At 42.9% G+C, this 14504-nt stretch overlaps 1 long non-coding RNA gene across 1 annotated transcript; it reads right to left on the reverse strand.

The window, feature by feature from the left end:
- Nucleotides 1-2997: 2997 nt before the first annotated feature.
- On the reverse strand, nt 2998-5175 carry LOC117559183. The gene is made up of 2 exons (XR_004570933.1): nt 4259-5175; nt 2998-3505 (listed from the first exon to the last, which is right to left on the reverse strand). It is a non-coding gene; the product is annotated as an uncharacterized LOC117559183 (long non-coding RNA).
- Nucleotides 5176-14504: the final 9329 nt, after the last annotated feature.

Genomic DNA, 14504 nt, shown 5'->3' on the forward strand with positions numbered 1-14504 from the left:
GTGACGAATTGTGAGATAATACGTTGGAATAAAAAAACGAATGCGTAAGAAGAGCAAAAATTGAGAAGTTCTTGCAAGTTGAAGGAGGCGTGAAGGCAGCATATCAGAGACGTTTTCTTCCTTGTAGTTGGCACCACTGAACGTTAGAGGACGCCACTTATTCGACATAACGCTCCCTGCTGACGGGTAAGGCTTTTACGCACGACATAACATGGTTTATGATTCCTGTAGTGCGGTTTCAATATATTTCCAAAATGATGATACTTAGGTGTGTGAAGCCACTTCTCACTAAGAAATCTGAAGACACACCAAACAGTAATATGAGTTGTGCTTGGATGTAGCACAGCTGTTTTGCCACAGGCTCCTCTGGAAACCCAGCTGTGACAGTTTACTTTACACTACTAACATGGAAAATGAATAAGCTCAAAAATGTTAACATATGGTTGAAAAAATACTGGTTGAAGTGAAAGTAGCTCATTCAAAACAGTTATTTTTTACCACAGTTTTTTGCTGATCCTTTTAAGTAACACAAGGTTACTATTTGTTCCACATTTTAATCTTAATAAGATTTAACATTTCTGAAATAATACATGAGATGCAATTTCAATGACGTCATGTATTTAATGTCTCAACGCAAATGACTATAGTCTCTGTTGGTGTGTGAACCTCAACACTAGCATCCCTGATAGTGAAACACGTTTAAAGCAAGTTGGTACTCCCTCACCCTCAGGACAGGAACAACTTGGAAAAGAGGACAAAGAGACATGAGCACTTCAGCGGGCATAATGGAGGCCTAACTGCCAAAACTCCACTGTTTTTGAATGTTTAATCAACTTAATGGAGAAAAAACACTAAAAGCACAAACAAGGCCTTGTTTCATAATTTACACAAAATGAACACAAAAAATGGGTAGCACAAATGTATAAAGTCAGAGGTGTAGGGACTTGATCAGTGGACGTGTGCTGCACATGCCTTGTGTTTTAATATGAAAGAAATTAGAACAAAGGGAGGCACAGGAGTGTTGGCCTGACTGCTGCTTTACTCTTTGTGCATGGACACCGGACGCCCAGGTGTGCTGCTGACTAATACTGCCCTGCAGGCCTACAGACAGGAAACACAGAGTTACAGAAGGACAGACCAAACCTGAGGGACACCAAAAAGAAAATGCTTTTAGCTTAGTTAATAATGTAGCTTTGAGTCACCGGACAGAGGGAGTCGACTACAACAAGCAACTGACTCATTTAAGAAGAGAGGTGATGAACATAGTTCAGCTTGAGGAGTTGGGGTAACAATTTGTTTTAACATGCGCTTACCTGCTTAACATGATGAATGTAATGAAAGTAAAGTATTCACTTTCCTTTCACCAGCTCATGAGTATAATAGCTGGGTCTGATGAGGACAATGAGACTGAACCATACAGTCACTAACCAGTAAAAGTAAAAACACAAGTTAAAATAGGCTAAAATGTTCCAGAGGGCCAGATGTCACTGATGTTATCATTCATATAGAATTTGTTTCAATGTCTCATTATGGGATGCGTATACCTTAGAAGCATCCGTCTCATTACTGGTTGTTTGAGATAAGAATGTCTGACAGTATGGGAGTCTCCATATCCCATAGTGAGACATTGAACAAAGGCTATTAATGAGAACAGTAGCATGAGGGAGATGTCTCACCAGACAGCCCTTCTTGCTGATACGAAGCGAGAAGAGGTGCTTATTTTGAATGGCGCGCACAAGCTATTTTAAGGTTGGGTGGATTCCCTGACGTGGCCATCAACATCAACAGCCAATCAAGATTGGCGTAATGAGATTGATGCTTCTGAGGTTTACACATTGGTATTTTCTGTGGCTTCATCTTTTTCACAATGCACAGATTCATTGTTAATCATAGACTGCAGGAACAATGACCCAGACTCTACTCACAGGGCTCCTGTTGCACAATCAGCTAATGACATGGGGTAAAGACCTCTTTTTGAAAAGCCTCACATTTTTAGGGCCTGAGCACTGACACAGGACCCATATCATCCCAATATAATTGTTATTATTGGCGCAATACATCGCTTTTTGGTATGCCTCAACGTTTCTGGAAAGTAGATTTTTTTTCTCCCAAAAACTTGTCAGGTCTTTTGCCATTTTTTGAACGTTTACATTTAAAGGGGGGCTTTTTAAATCAGGCAGAGCTGGTGTTATGGCTGCTTTACTTGTCTACTGGAGTTCATGGACTGTATTGAGACCAGAGATATTGCGTATTTGTTGAATCACAAGAAACAAACATGACTGGACAAGTTTTTCAACTTGATATTGTAAGGGAAACTTCTGCAGCAATGCAGAGTCAGGACTCAGAGAGACACGAGGAGAGTTGGAGCTTTGATGTCAAACACTGGTAGTTTATTACAAGTCAACGGCCGGAGAATTAATATCACAAGTCACAGCAGCAAAAGGTTCTGACTGCACGGGTGGGGTGTCATGTCAATTCTGCCCAGCCTATCTCTCGATAGACCTTTTAACTAGTTTACAGAGAGTTAATGAGCATATTGGGGGAGGCGTAAACATCTGTGGAGCTACAGGAGATTACCCCAACTAGAAATACTCAATCAATTGTCAGTGGTATTTAGAAGCCAGCATTCTCACAGTCGTAGTGACTGTCACCCCCCCCCATCAGGCCATAAAACTGACACTCAAGTGCTGGAGCACATTCCTTAAAGGAGATAACAGAATATTGGTTGGTTATTAATGTCAACAGGCAATAAGGTTAAATATCTAGGAGTAAAGACAAAAATATTCCCTCACAGATATAACTACTCTATGTTCTGCACACTTGTAATAAAAGGCATATTTTATTGTATTCTGCCCTTTAGCCATATTGCAAGGCTCAACCTGTAGTTCCTAATCACTGCTGAAATGGTTTTATTTTTGATTGGCTACATTACAACAAACTCTAGTAGGCATTCTAAGACAGTTTAATTTTGTAGTGTGTAGTCATTGCAACATTTCAAACATTTAAAAATGACTTTATTTGAATGAAAAAAAACAACTCTTACATTTCACATCATAAATAAACAAACTCTAATTTTTAGTGCAAATCATTGTTCAGTAGTGCCGTTACATGTATCATTGGTTGTAGAGCTGCTCTGACAAAGACAAGTGTCTAATCCAGTATACGTCCTGCATGTTAGACATTATCATGATGTCCATACTTAGGAATGGAAGCAGGATATTTATAATCCACAGCGATTGGACAATCATTGCCACAAAAGTCCATTGTGACCTAAAGGTTCTCCTTATTAGTCAATGTTTTTAGTCACAGGTGATCGTTTCCTGTTGTGGCCTGAGGAGATCTGTCTCTGTGTCTGCTGGTCCGTTGTGTAGTGATCGTCCTGGACGTACATCAGTCCACCAAAGGAGTCCACGATGACATAAAAGACAACAAGGACACTCAGAGCCGTTCCAATCAAATACAACTTAAGGACTGCTGCCACCATGGCTCCTGTTGTAAAGGCTGTCTGCAAAAGAAAAAGAATGATCAGTTTTTAGGATTATAACACTTACAACACAGTATTTGATATTTTAGATTTAAGGGGATTTTAGGAGGTGTTTTAACTCTGAATAGATATATATATTCACATTTTTCAATAGTAGTCAATAGTCATACATATACGTTGCAGACAATATTTTTGACAACATCTACTACAATATGTTAATTCAATCAATGATTTTTAAGTACAGGAATTGTTAGAGGATTTGTTAGAAATGATGTGTTTATGGAGAAAGCGTATCAAACAAGGAAGCGACCACAGAAACAGGAAATAACACATTAGGTTGAAAAGCAACTCAAAGTGGGTCTTATCAGATTTTGACAGCAGTAATTTACTGCACACCAATCCTGCGGTCAAAAAAAGGTCTAAAAAAATGACTGCCAGTACTATTCAATATTCGCATGTCAAATTCACACGACTCTGTGTGACTCTTCTTAAAAACATCAGAGGAGTCAGAAACTCTTATTTATAAAATATCCGCCTCTGAAACAGTTGTAACAAGAGTTTTGGCAGTTTTGTTCTGCACTTTACAGTACACAAAGTCGACTTAAATCTCGAGTCACTAATCACAGCAGCATCACATCACAGCACATGGCTGTGGAAACGAAAGCATAATACAAAACAACATGTTGTAGCGAGAATGTAAATTACGATGTTGTCATTTAACCGGTCTACCATACTATAACGAGACACGCTGTTTTAGTTAGTATAAGAACTTACCAGAAGTTCGGCTGATTTAAAATGTAGGGTTTTATTTTCCTTCTCTTTTGGTAGGATGAATAAACAGCAACAAACAGCGTAGCATCAGAGAGACCCGCTGAATAATGTCGGTGAAAAAATATTGTTTCCTTCTTCATACGCCGATAAATTCCTCATCCAACGGCAGCTGAATCCCTACTGCTGCTATCTGCCTCCTCCTGCTGTGTATCAAGCACTGAGGTATCAATGACCTCGCCATTAAGTAGCAGCATTTCCGGAATGTCATACTAAAGACCGGTGGGAGTTTCCCTAAGGTTGGTCAATTCCATTTCAATCTTTAATGGAGCTATCAAAGGTTGTTTTATTTTGTCTTCTTAGTTATTTTAGTGTACACAAACCTGGCACAGCATACTGAATTATATATATTAATGCATGTTAATCAGAGGTGGGATAAGTAGGCTACTTATATTTTCTAGTAAAAGTACCAGAGTGCAGAATATTCTGTTAAGTCCTGCATTCAAAATGTTACTCAAGTAGAAGTACAAAAGTATCAGCATCAAAATATACTTAAAGTACCAAAAGTAAAAGTACTCATTATACAAATGTTAATATGTGTTGCCCTTCAGAAAGCCTGAGTCTGCTACTACTCCACAAAATGTCATAACACTCTACTGTATCTGGGGGTGGGATAATAATGCAAAAGTTGTAACATCCTTTTGTGACCTCTGCAGAAGCTGCACAAAGGTCAGGGGGTCACCTTTGTCAGTAGGATGTATACTCTTGGGACAACAATTGTTTATAAAAATCCACTAAAAAGCCTAGTTCAAACCGGAGAGACGTGATGTAAGAATGACATATTTATTGTTTACACGTCATATGAATGAAATGATTGCCATGATAATACAACAGGAGAATGTAATGGTGTTTGGCGATTAGGCCCCGGTTTGCAGGATAATCATTCAGGAGGGAAAGCACCGCTCCGATGAAATCCCCAGGGTCTAGACACTGGTGGTGGTGGTGATGAGTAGGTGAGACCGGTCTGAAGGAGGAAGGTTTAGCTTTGTCCTGAAGGAGACAGGAGGCGAGGGGTGGAGGCGGGTTGCGTGTGATCATCTGCAATGACAACTGACAGGGAGGAAGAGCAGGCATTTAAGGCATTTAGCATGTGCAGCGATTGGCTGCTGAGGGGTGACGCCCTCGTATTTAATGAGGGGGGAAGGGAGCCATAGAGTGACGTGTGAGTGACTCGAGTTAGGTCTTCCTTATTGAACTTGCGCTAAAGCTTTCATTTCAAACCGGAGAGACGTGATGTAAGAATTACATATTTATTGTTTACACGTCATATGAATGAAATGATTGCCATGATAATACAACAGGAGAATGTAATGGTGTTTGGCGATTAGGCCCCGGTTTGCAGGATAATCATTCAGGAGGGAAAGCACCGCTCCGATGAAATCCCCAAAACCAGTGAAGTATGAATACTGAGATGAACTGAGTTGCTTACCTTGTGGGGTGACTGGTGATCTGGGAAGGAGAGATAATAGATTAACACGTATATGAGCGACACTGTGCCGGAATCACTGCCGGAGCTTACTGGTCATGCTGAGACTCTGACTGCCGAAATCAGTGCCGGTCTTACCTGAAAACGACCTGCGGGTCGCATGCCTGGCCAGCAGGGCTTGACTACGCCGAGGAGCGAGCGGTTTCGTTTTGTAACGGTGGCCCAACGTCCACGACACCGAAGTGTACGGTAGCCTTCCGCTACGACACCGAAGTGTACGGTGGCCTTCCGCCACGCCTGACTTCGCAGGCTATATATATATATATCTTTTTCTTTACTCTTCATTTCTTTTTCCTTTGTTTTGTAACTGGCACCGAAGTGTACGGTGGCCTTCCGCCACGCCTGACTTCGCAGGCTATATATATATATATATATATATATCTTTTTCTTTACTCTTTCTTTCTTTTTCCTTTGTTTTGTAACTGACACCGGAGTGTACGGTGGCCCGAGTCCACGCGGACTGCAGGAAATACATTTTACACTGATACGTTTGAGCAAGGCCTGGGAATGAAATACCTGTGTGCCGGAGATGAAGCCCGTTACATGTGGTTGCAGCGTGAGACGAGACATTATTCCCTGTGGGCGGGGCCCGCGGAATTAGGACAGGAATGCAGTTTTGAATATCGGGAACCTTAGTGAGACATGTATACTTGTGAATGTGTTTGAGCCACCACCAGTTATATGTATAACTACCATAGTTAGGGTCTGAGAGATCTTTGGGAAGCCCGTACGGCGCTGATGTCCGGACGAATGAAGGTTGTGAAGGCGGAGGAGGACCACCGTCCTAGTTGTTGTAGGGATGAGGTAGAGAGACCTTGATTAGCAGCAGAGGTGGCTGCACCTATCCTGAAGGAATGCCCCGGGTATGATATGGGTGATAGGCTGGATTTAGTGAGAACTTGCTTGAGGTAGAAATTGACGGGGCCATGACTCTGCGAACCACTCTCCCTGGAAGAAACCCCCCAAAACCCATGGATGGGCGGCATCCGTGAAGACCTCATTGAGTCAGAGGAACGCACGAGGCCATCGTAAAATAAAGTAATTCCATTCCAGTGGGCGAGCAGGAGGGACCAGAACCGAAGGTCTGAGCGGCAGCCTTCGTCTAAGAAAACGCAGTCATGGAGGTTATTGACCGCTGATGCTGCGTCCAGGAGGCGGGAGATGAACGAGCGCCCCTGGGGGATGACGTGCATGGCGAAGTTGAGGTGTACGAGAAGGGAGAGCGACTGTTTTGTGATAACTTGTTGCTCGCAGTATGACTTGGTGATGTCCTGGATGGGCTGCGATTTGTCTGAGGGGAGAGACGCCTTCATGTCTATGGAGTCGAGGATGATGCCTAAGAACTCTAAGCGTGTGACGGGACCTAACGTTTTCTCTTTGGAGAGAGGGACACCTCACTCCTGAAGCAGTGTTTAAGCTTGGCCAGTGAGATCCCTGAGCTGTCCTGTGGCGGGTTTATGGGGAGGAAGTCGTCCGGTAGGTGAAGGACGGAGGGGATTCTGACGATGTTCAGCAGGATCCAATAGAGCGCTTCCGAGAAGGAATTGAAGATGCAGGGGCTGCTTCTGCACCCGAAGGTCAGGCGAACGCGAAGATAGAGTTTGGACTCCCACTTAATACCGAACAAGTTCCACTGAGACGGATGAATGGGGATGATTTGAAGGCATCGGTAATGTCCGCTTTGGAGAGCCGAGCTCCGTGCCCTGTGAACTTGATCATCTTTATTGCATTATCCACTGAGGCATGGTGAAGGGAGAACTGATCTGGAGGGATGATGCTATTGACGCTGCAGAATGGGCCGGAGCAGGGAGCGGACAGATCGAAAATGAGCCTTTTATTTACGTGTGGCTATTCCGATGGGATTTGAACGGAACACTGAGAAGGGGGAGGAGCTAAAAGGACCGATTATATATCCTTTGAGAAGTTCTTTGTCGATGAGCTGGGAAACTATGTTGGGTTCTTTAGCGGCTGACTGTAAGTTTCTTGCTACGAAAGTCACTGTGGGAGATGGGAGGACCCCTACCCTGAAGCCTTGGGAGAGCCCTGACGGGAGATAGTCAACAAACACGGAATCTGTAGATAGCGCAGCTGCTAGCTGAGGGATGTTAATGGGAGTGGAGGGGTGATATTCCAGAATGTTTTTTTTTTATTTATTTTTTTAGTTATTTATTTATTTGTTGATGTTTCTGGCGCAGAGCCACTGTGACGGCCCGTCCACACGGTGGCGTGCGTTACAGCTTCCAAACGCTTCTGCCCATTCACTTTGAATGGGGTGACGTCACTTTTAGTAGAACTGTATTTTGGGAAGCGACGTGGAGCGTTTGCTGGCGTTGCTCGCTTCAAAAAGTTGAGCAATGTTCAACTTTTGGCGCCTCCGCAGAAGCGTCAGCCAATGAAATCCCGTTTATGCAAATCTGCCGGTACGAGCGCTAGCCAATCAGACCGCGTGTATGTTGGGAGAGACTACGCAGGTAATTCCTCATATTCCAAAAATGTGAGGGAAAATTCATTATGGCGGTAGTGAATCGCCCGGTGCTGTATGATCAGTCTCTGTTCATCTACCGGGATACAAACCAGAGGAGCGAGGCAGAGACAGTGGGTGAAACTGGTAGGTTTTCGCCTGTTGGGGATTTTTTTTTTTTTTTTTTTCCAGTTTACTTAGTTTTAACATTGCTATTGCTTTGTGTGTCGGGGGCAAGAGATCCATGTGATTGGTTGTTGCTGCTGTGCGGACCAGTAGCGTAGGCAGAAATTTACTTTAGGGTGGGCCTGTAAAAATATAGGGTGGGCCAGATTTTTCTTCTGCGCATCGGAAACTAACCACGATCCCGCCGGTACCGGTGGCAGATTACTTTTAGAATACTTCCTTTCCTCTTCTTTTTCTTCCTCCCTCCTCTTCTTTTTATCTTTTCCTTCTATCTTTTCCTCTTCTTTCTCTTTAGAATACTTTCTTTTCCATGACAGATGGGTATGTTTTGGTGAACGGGAGACACGTATTTTACTGTTTTAATGGCTTATGAAGAGCACGAACACAACATTTTAGTGTCATTCTTGACAGCTCTCTCATCTGCACCGCACATAAAAAGAAAAACTCACCCAGAATGCATTCTTTGTACTGTCTTAAAACCTTTCCTTGGAAAAGTTTATGCATTGTAAGGTGTCCTTGGGTGCTTTGAAAGGCGCCCCTAAATATAATACATTATCATTATTATTTATTATCTGAAACGATGTAATCACTTTTAAAACTTTTCCCAGTTACTTGCCCCATGCATTCGGCAGCAGCAGGCCATTCAGTTAGATTTGATCCCGTTATGAATGTCATCATTTCGACAATAAATAAATGCTACATAAACGTTATCTTCCACGTTTTATCTAAACATCTCCGTTTCTACCTTCCAATATGTTTTGAAAGAGAACTCTCTCTCTCTCTCTCATCTGCGTGCGGGGCGGGGCCTCACGGACACGCTGCATCTCTCGCTCGCAGATACGCTGCAGCGCTGTGCACACGGTTCTGCCGGTAATGAATATTACATTGTGAGGAAACTTTCCACCAATAATTCCAATAAGTATTCACTTCAGGTTTACGAAAGTAACTGCACTCAGTTTACTCGTTTTTTCAAATGTAACGCCAGCTGAATATACTGATTTTGTTTTTCTTTCTTTTTCTTCCGATTACGTAACACCGTTACATGTATTCCGTTACAACCCAACCCTGTGTAAGGTCGAGTGCAAACGTTTTCGTTAAAACTAGTACCTGAGTGCAACGGAAGTTGAAGCTCCTGTGGCGGAGTCTTCCAGAGCCTGGAGGCGAGCATCGATAGCTATCATGGAGCTAGCCAGGGATTGCAGGGAGCCGGCCGCGCTACTCTCCATAGGGGTGTGTGACGCTCCCGGACTGGCGAGCCTGAGAAGGGGTGGATTTTTTGGAGGGGGACGGGATCCTGGAGGGCTCGACTTCCTGCCCTTTTTTACCTCCGCGGCTGCGGCCTCGTCCTGCTCTCTGGGAAGCTGGCTGGAGCTGCTGCCCCGGACTGGGGAGCTACGCTGGAGACCTGGTCCGAGAGCTATCGCCGCTGAGAGAGAGTGAGGCCTGGGGCTGTGGGAAAGCCCTGCTGCAGGAGCCGGGCGATGAGGAAGTCTTCCTCTGTTGATAAGCCGCTGTGGGGAGCCGAACCGGGATCGGAGACTTCCAGAGAAGGTTCGTGTTCCGAATTGTCCGAGTTGGACATCTTGAGCTAGTTGTTTCTTACGGTTTTTCTCACGAGAAGCAGTATTGTATTGCAACTACCATTGCGTGTGATCATCTGCAATGACAACTGACAGGGAGGAAGAGCAGGCATTTAAGGCATTTAGCATGTGCAGCGATTGGCTGCTGAGGGGTGACGCCCTCGTATTTAATGAGGGGGGAAGGGAGCCATAGAGTGACGTGTGAGTGACTCGAGTTAGGTCTTCCTTATTGAACTTGCGCTAAAGCTTTCATTTGTTGAAATGGAATCTCATGATAGTAATATCTTTGAATACACTCAAATAGAAATACTTTCCCATGGCTCTTCGTCCCACTGGTAAGAGGATGGAGCCATTGGTCTCTCATGAAATCTACCTCGTGTTTTTACATCCTCATTTTGGATCCAGTCATAAGATTGTATCTTATTTGATCAAACAGTAAGGTTAATATTTCTGGACAAATATTGAGTAATATGTTGACGCACTAACTGTAGTTAGTGAGTCAGTGACTCACAGCTGAATGGTGATTAAGCATGAGGTTTATTTATGTTTCATTTTGGTCACGCACACCTGGGTGAGTTCGCTCAGACCTGTTCCTTCACCAGGATCCACTCTGTGTTAACCTGTCAGGACAATACATTTTAAAGGGAAAATAAAGTCTAGGGATTTCCAGTTTGTAAACATGCCAGAGCGGAGTTTCCAGAAAATTCCCCAATGAGCAGAGCAAAATGGCAGTGCTGTTCTATCCGTCATGATTTCACTTCCCCTGAGGCTCAGCACAGTTTCTGAGGAGCCTCCAGCTAAGGTTGCAACCAATAGCCAAGAGATCACTGGAAGGATAATAGCACAGATTTAAAACTAACTCATACATTAACACTATACCTTTGATATAAGACCGTATGACTAATTACTACCATGCTTCGTCATGGCTTACACTTTCTTGTACCCGTGACACGTTCCAAACTTTCAATGCAACATTCCTAGAAATATGAGTCAAAATAGCTGAGAATTCTGCAATATTTGACTGAAACATGCCTGTTAAGTTGGAAATGACTCCCAGTGTATTTCCTCTGCGCGTCGCTTGATCCTTTTCTCCATTTTGGATCATTTCCAGAAAATCATGTCATGTGATTTCCTGTTTAAAAAAGAATTGGAATTGTGTAAGGAGCTTTTAGCGTCTGGACCTACTTAGTTTTCACTGCCAGAAATTGACAGGCAGCCAAAAGTTCAGACTGTGTTCCCACACAAACATGAACTCCTTTTGTATCTCATTTCACTGCCTTGCTTTTAAAGAGCTCACTCTGAATGAGAAACAAGGGTATCCATTAGAATAAATAAGATACTAACACTAGACAAAAGTTGGCAGTGTTTCAAATAGGCAAACAATTGAAAGGATACAAATGACTATGAATCACTGTTTTGACACAATTTGACACAGAGTCCATCCAATTGTTTTGAGTTGATCATTAAAATTGAAGAATTTAACACTTTGTGGTGATTTAAATGAAATAGTTAACAAAAAATGCAATATAATTATGTGGTAGTCACTTATAGTATTTCAAAGTTGCTGTCCAAGGATAATAAATAGATCTGGGTTAATGTTCAGCAAGTTAACAAATACATCAGTATACAGTAAATCTGTGCAGAACAAGACTACATCTGCACCTAAAGAAATCCCTTACTCAGGAAATGATAACCGTGTTTTGGACAATAAGACATTGCATCCACTAGATGTCAGTGTATTACAGTTAAGATCTCAGATCACAGGTTTCAGGTAGAATAGCCAGAGCACATGTGTTGATCCAGTAAGCCATGAGAGTGTGCCAGTGAGCTAACATGGACAATGCAAGGACCCTGAAACTGCAGCAGCTAAATGGAACTCAGCCGTTATTCACTTCATTAATTCCAACAATGTTTTACATTTGATGACAAAAATCGTGTTAGCTGTCAGTTTGTGGGTTATGGGACACTTAAATAAAACAGCCATCACGAAGGAAAGAGTATAAACAGCCTATTTTCTTGAGATCCATTAACTTGTGCAGCAAGATGTTGGAAATCTTCTATCAGTAGAGGAAGTAGTCCTTGCAATCTGCTAGGGTAGCGTCATTGGAGCTGGTGACACCAACAGACTCAATAATCAAATTAAGAAGGCTGGTTCTTGTAATTGGCTGCAAACCAGACACCAGACAAGAAGTTGTGGAGGAGAGGATTGTGTAAAACATTGAAACTGCGACAAGCTGTGTTTTAGAACAGCCCAAATACATTTTTAAGACTTTATTTTCGCTAGTTTACATATTTCTACCTTACATATATTGTATTCAATCAAACTCTCTCACATGCTGGAGTACTTGCTTTGTACCTAATGGCGAATACAGGGAAGCCCATACGTTCACCGAGATAGGTGGCGATGGACCAACTTCACATTTTTGCCCGGGGGGGGTTTTGTAACTCAGGCTGCCCTTTATACTTTCTCTGACTTTACATAGCTCTCACCAAAGCCACAGATTACATTATAACTGATCTCTTCAGGCTTTACATGACGAGTGAACTAATCTTGATGTGTGATGGGTTTAGTCACTTAGCTGTAGTTCTAGCTCATTACTCAAAGACGCCTCTGCTTTATTAGAGTTTGACGTGAAATTGATTTCAAGTCTACATGTAGTTTTAGATCATCTGACCTGAGGTTTCTGCAGTGGTCATTCACAATTAAGGAGTGCTCCTTTGTTGGCAATGCGGTTACCCATGTGTTCAATCGCATGACTCTGATTTGTCGCAGCCAATGACTATCCACACTGCACATGACATTTATTATGATACATTTAATTGAATGAGTGGAAGAACCGTGCACCGCCTGACGACATGCATATAAGAAATGAGTGTGCTCCCATCCCTTTGAGTTCATGAGACACGAAGCGTTTAATGCCATTGATAACGTGATTTGAAGGTACAACAGCAGCAATTGTCCACCCTCGGAGCAGGAGTTTGTCTATCCGTCTGTGCTATATAGGCTACTTTAGAGTGTCTCCATGTTAGTAAATCCTGATCTGTTATCTGCATTGTGTTGGTGAGGGGTTTCTGTTAACATGTGTTCAAGATAGTTCTAAGTGGGGGAAGTGGGGAACCTCAGAGGGCTGGCCTAAGAGGATTGTCCATCTTAACGTCCTACCAACTGTCACAAACAGTCTGTCACCTGGAGGTGATCCCTTTAAGCAGGATTACAGACACCTCTGTGAATGTGGAGGGGAATCCTTTCCATTAGCTAAACTGTGGACAAGTTGCACAAAAGAAACATGAATTTTGAATAAGTCAATGCATTTATTATATATATTCCCTACTGTTTGTACAACCCACAAAGGCAGACGCTAACATTCATTACTGATGTTAGAAAGAAACCATTGACATGGGTACAACAGGTTGGTGATGAAAGAAAACACGTGGATGTACTCTTTTGATTATGTAACACTGACACGTTGGTGCAAGCTTCACCTAGCAGCGTCAAGGTACATTGTATTAGCATGTGGGGCTAACCTCGGCCTCTGTGGTGGTTTTTACATAGGCTCATTCTAAAGCCTCAGTTTCACTCAGCAATGGATTGGACACCCCCGTTTTCTGTGAGGTCTGCACAAAGTGTATAATTTAAGAGTTGTACCCAAAAAACTCTTCCCAAATAATTGCAGAAATGCTAGGTTTGCTGCATGTATTTGGTTTAATGGAGCCCACTCAGATGGATACAAATAACCCACCACAGTAATGGTCTTGCTGTGAAAATGTGCTGCTCTCTTCGCAGAGCTCATCTCCGCTCCTGTTCATTTTAATTCTGAAATCCTCTTTGTGAAAGTGACGTGGTGCCACGATAGAAAGCAGGATTAACCCATAGAGAGGGAGCAAGACATAGAGCTTCATGGAGCACTCAGTAGCACTCTACTTGTAGAGAAGCGCTCAGGGCAATGGTGGCTTTATCCTGCGTGTACACACTGTGCAGGGCGCATATACCCTTTCCATTATACCCTCTGCCTTCATGAAAGGAAAACTCCTTCAAGATTTCGAAGACATCAGCCTCTCCACAACAACGCTCTCCTGCTGGCATCATTTCCACGGTGACACCCTCTCAGTGGGAGAATCTCCTAGGTGACGCCCTCTACTGACACGCCTAGAGGTGGCTGGTGTCTTTTTGTAGGCAGGTGCATCCTGGGCAGACGGAGGAGCCTGACTGGTATTTTTTCCGTTTTCCTCTTAAGCTCCATATCTGTTCTTGAAAGTAAATAGAACAAACACTAGAATTCAGATAAGGATATTTAGAAACAAAGTGGGCATTTTCCAAATTGTACCTGCTTCTTTTGAGCCAAACTAAGAAGTTCATATGAATTCAAACTGTTTTGACACAGATGTAACCTTCAGCTGTTGGATCTTTTTACTGAAATTCTGTTGAAGAGCAAGCAAACGGTGGCACTGGATTCAGAGACTGACCTTGGACGGACGATG

Source organism: Gymnodraco acuticeps, unplaced genomic scaffold (assembly GCF_902827175.1).
Source record: "Gymnodraco acuticeps unplaced genomic scaffold, fGymAcu1.1, whole genome shotgun sequence".
Lineage (NCBI taxonomy): Eukaryota > Metazoa > Chordata > Actinopteri > Perciformes > Bathydraconidae > Gymnodraco > Gymnodraco acuticeps.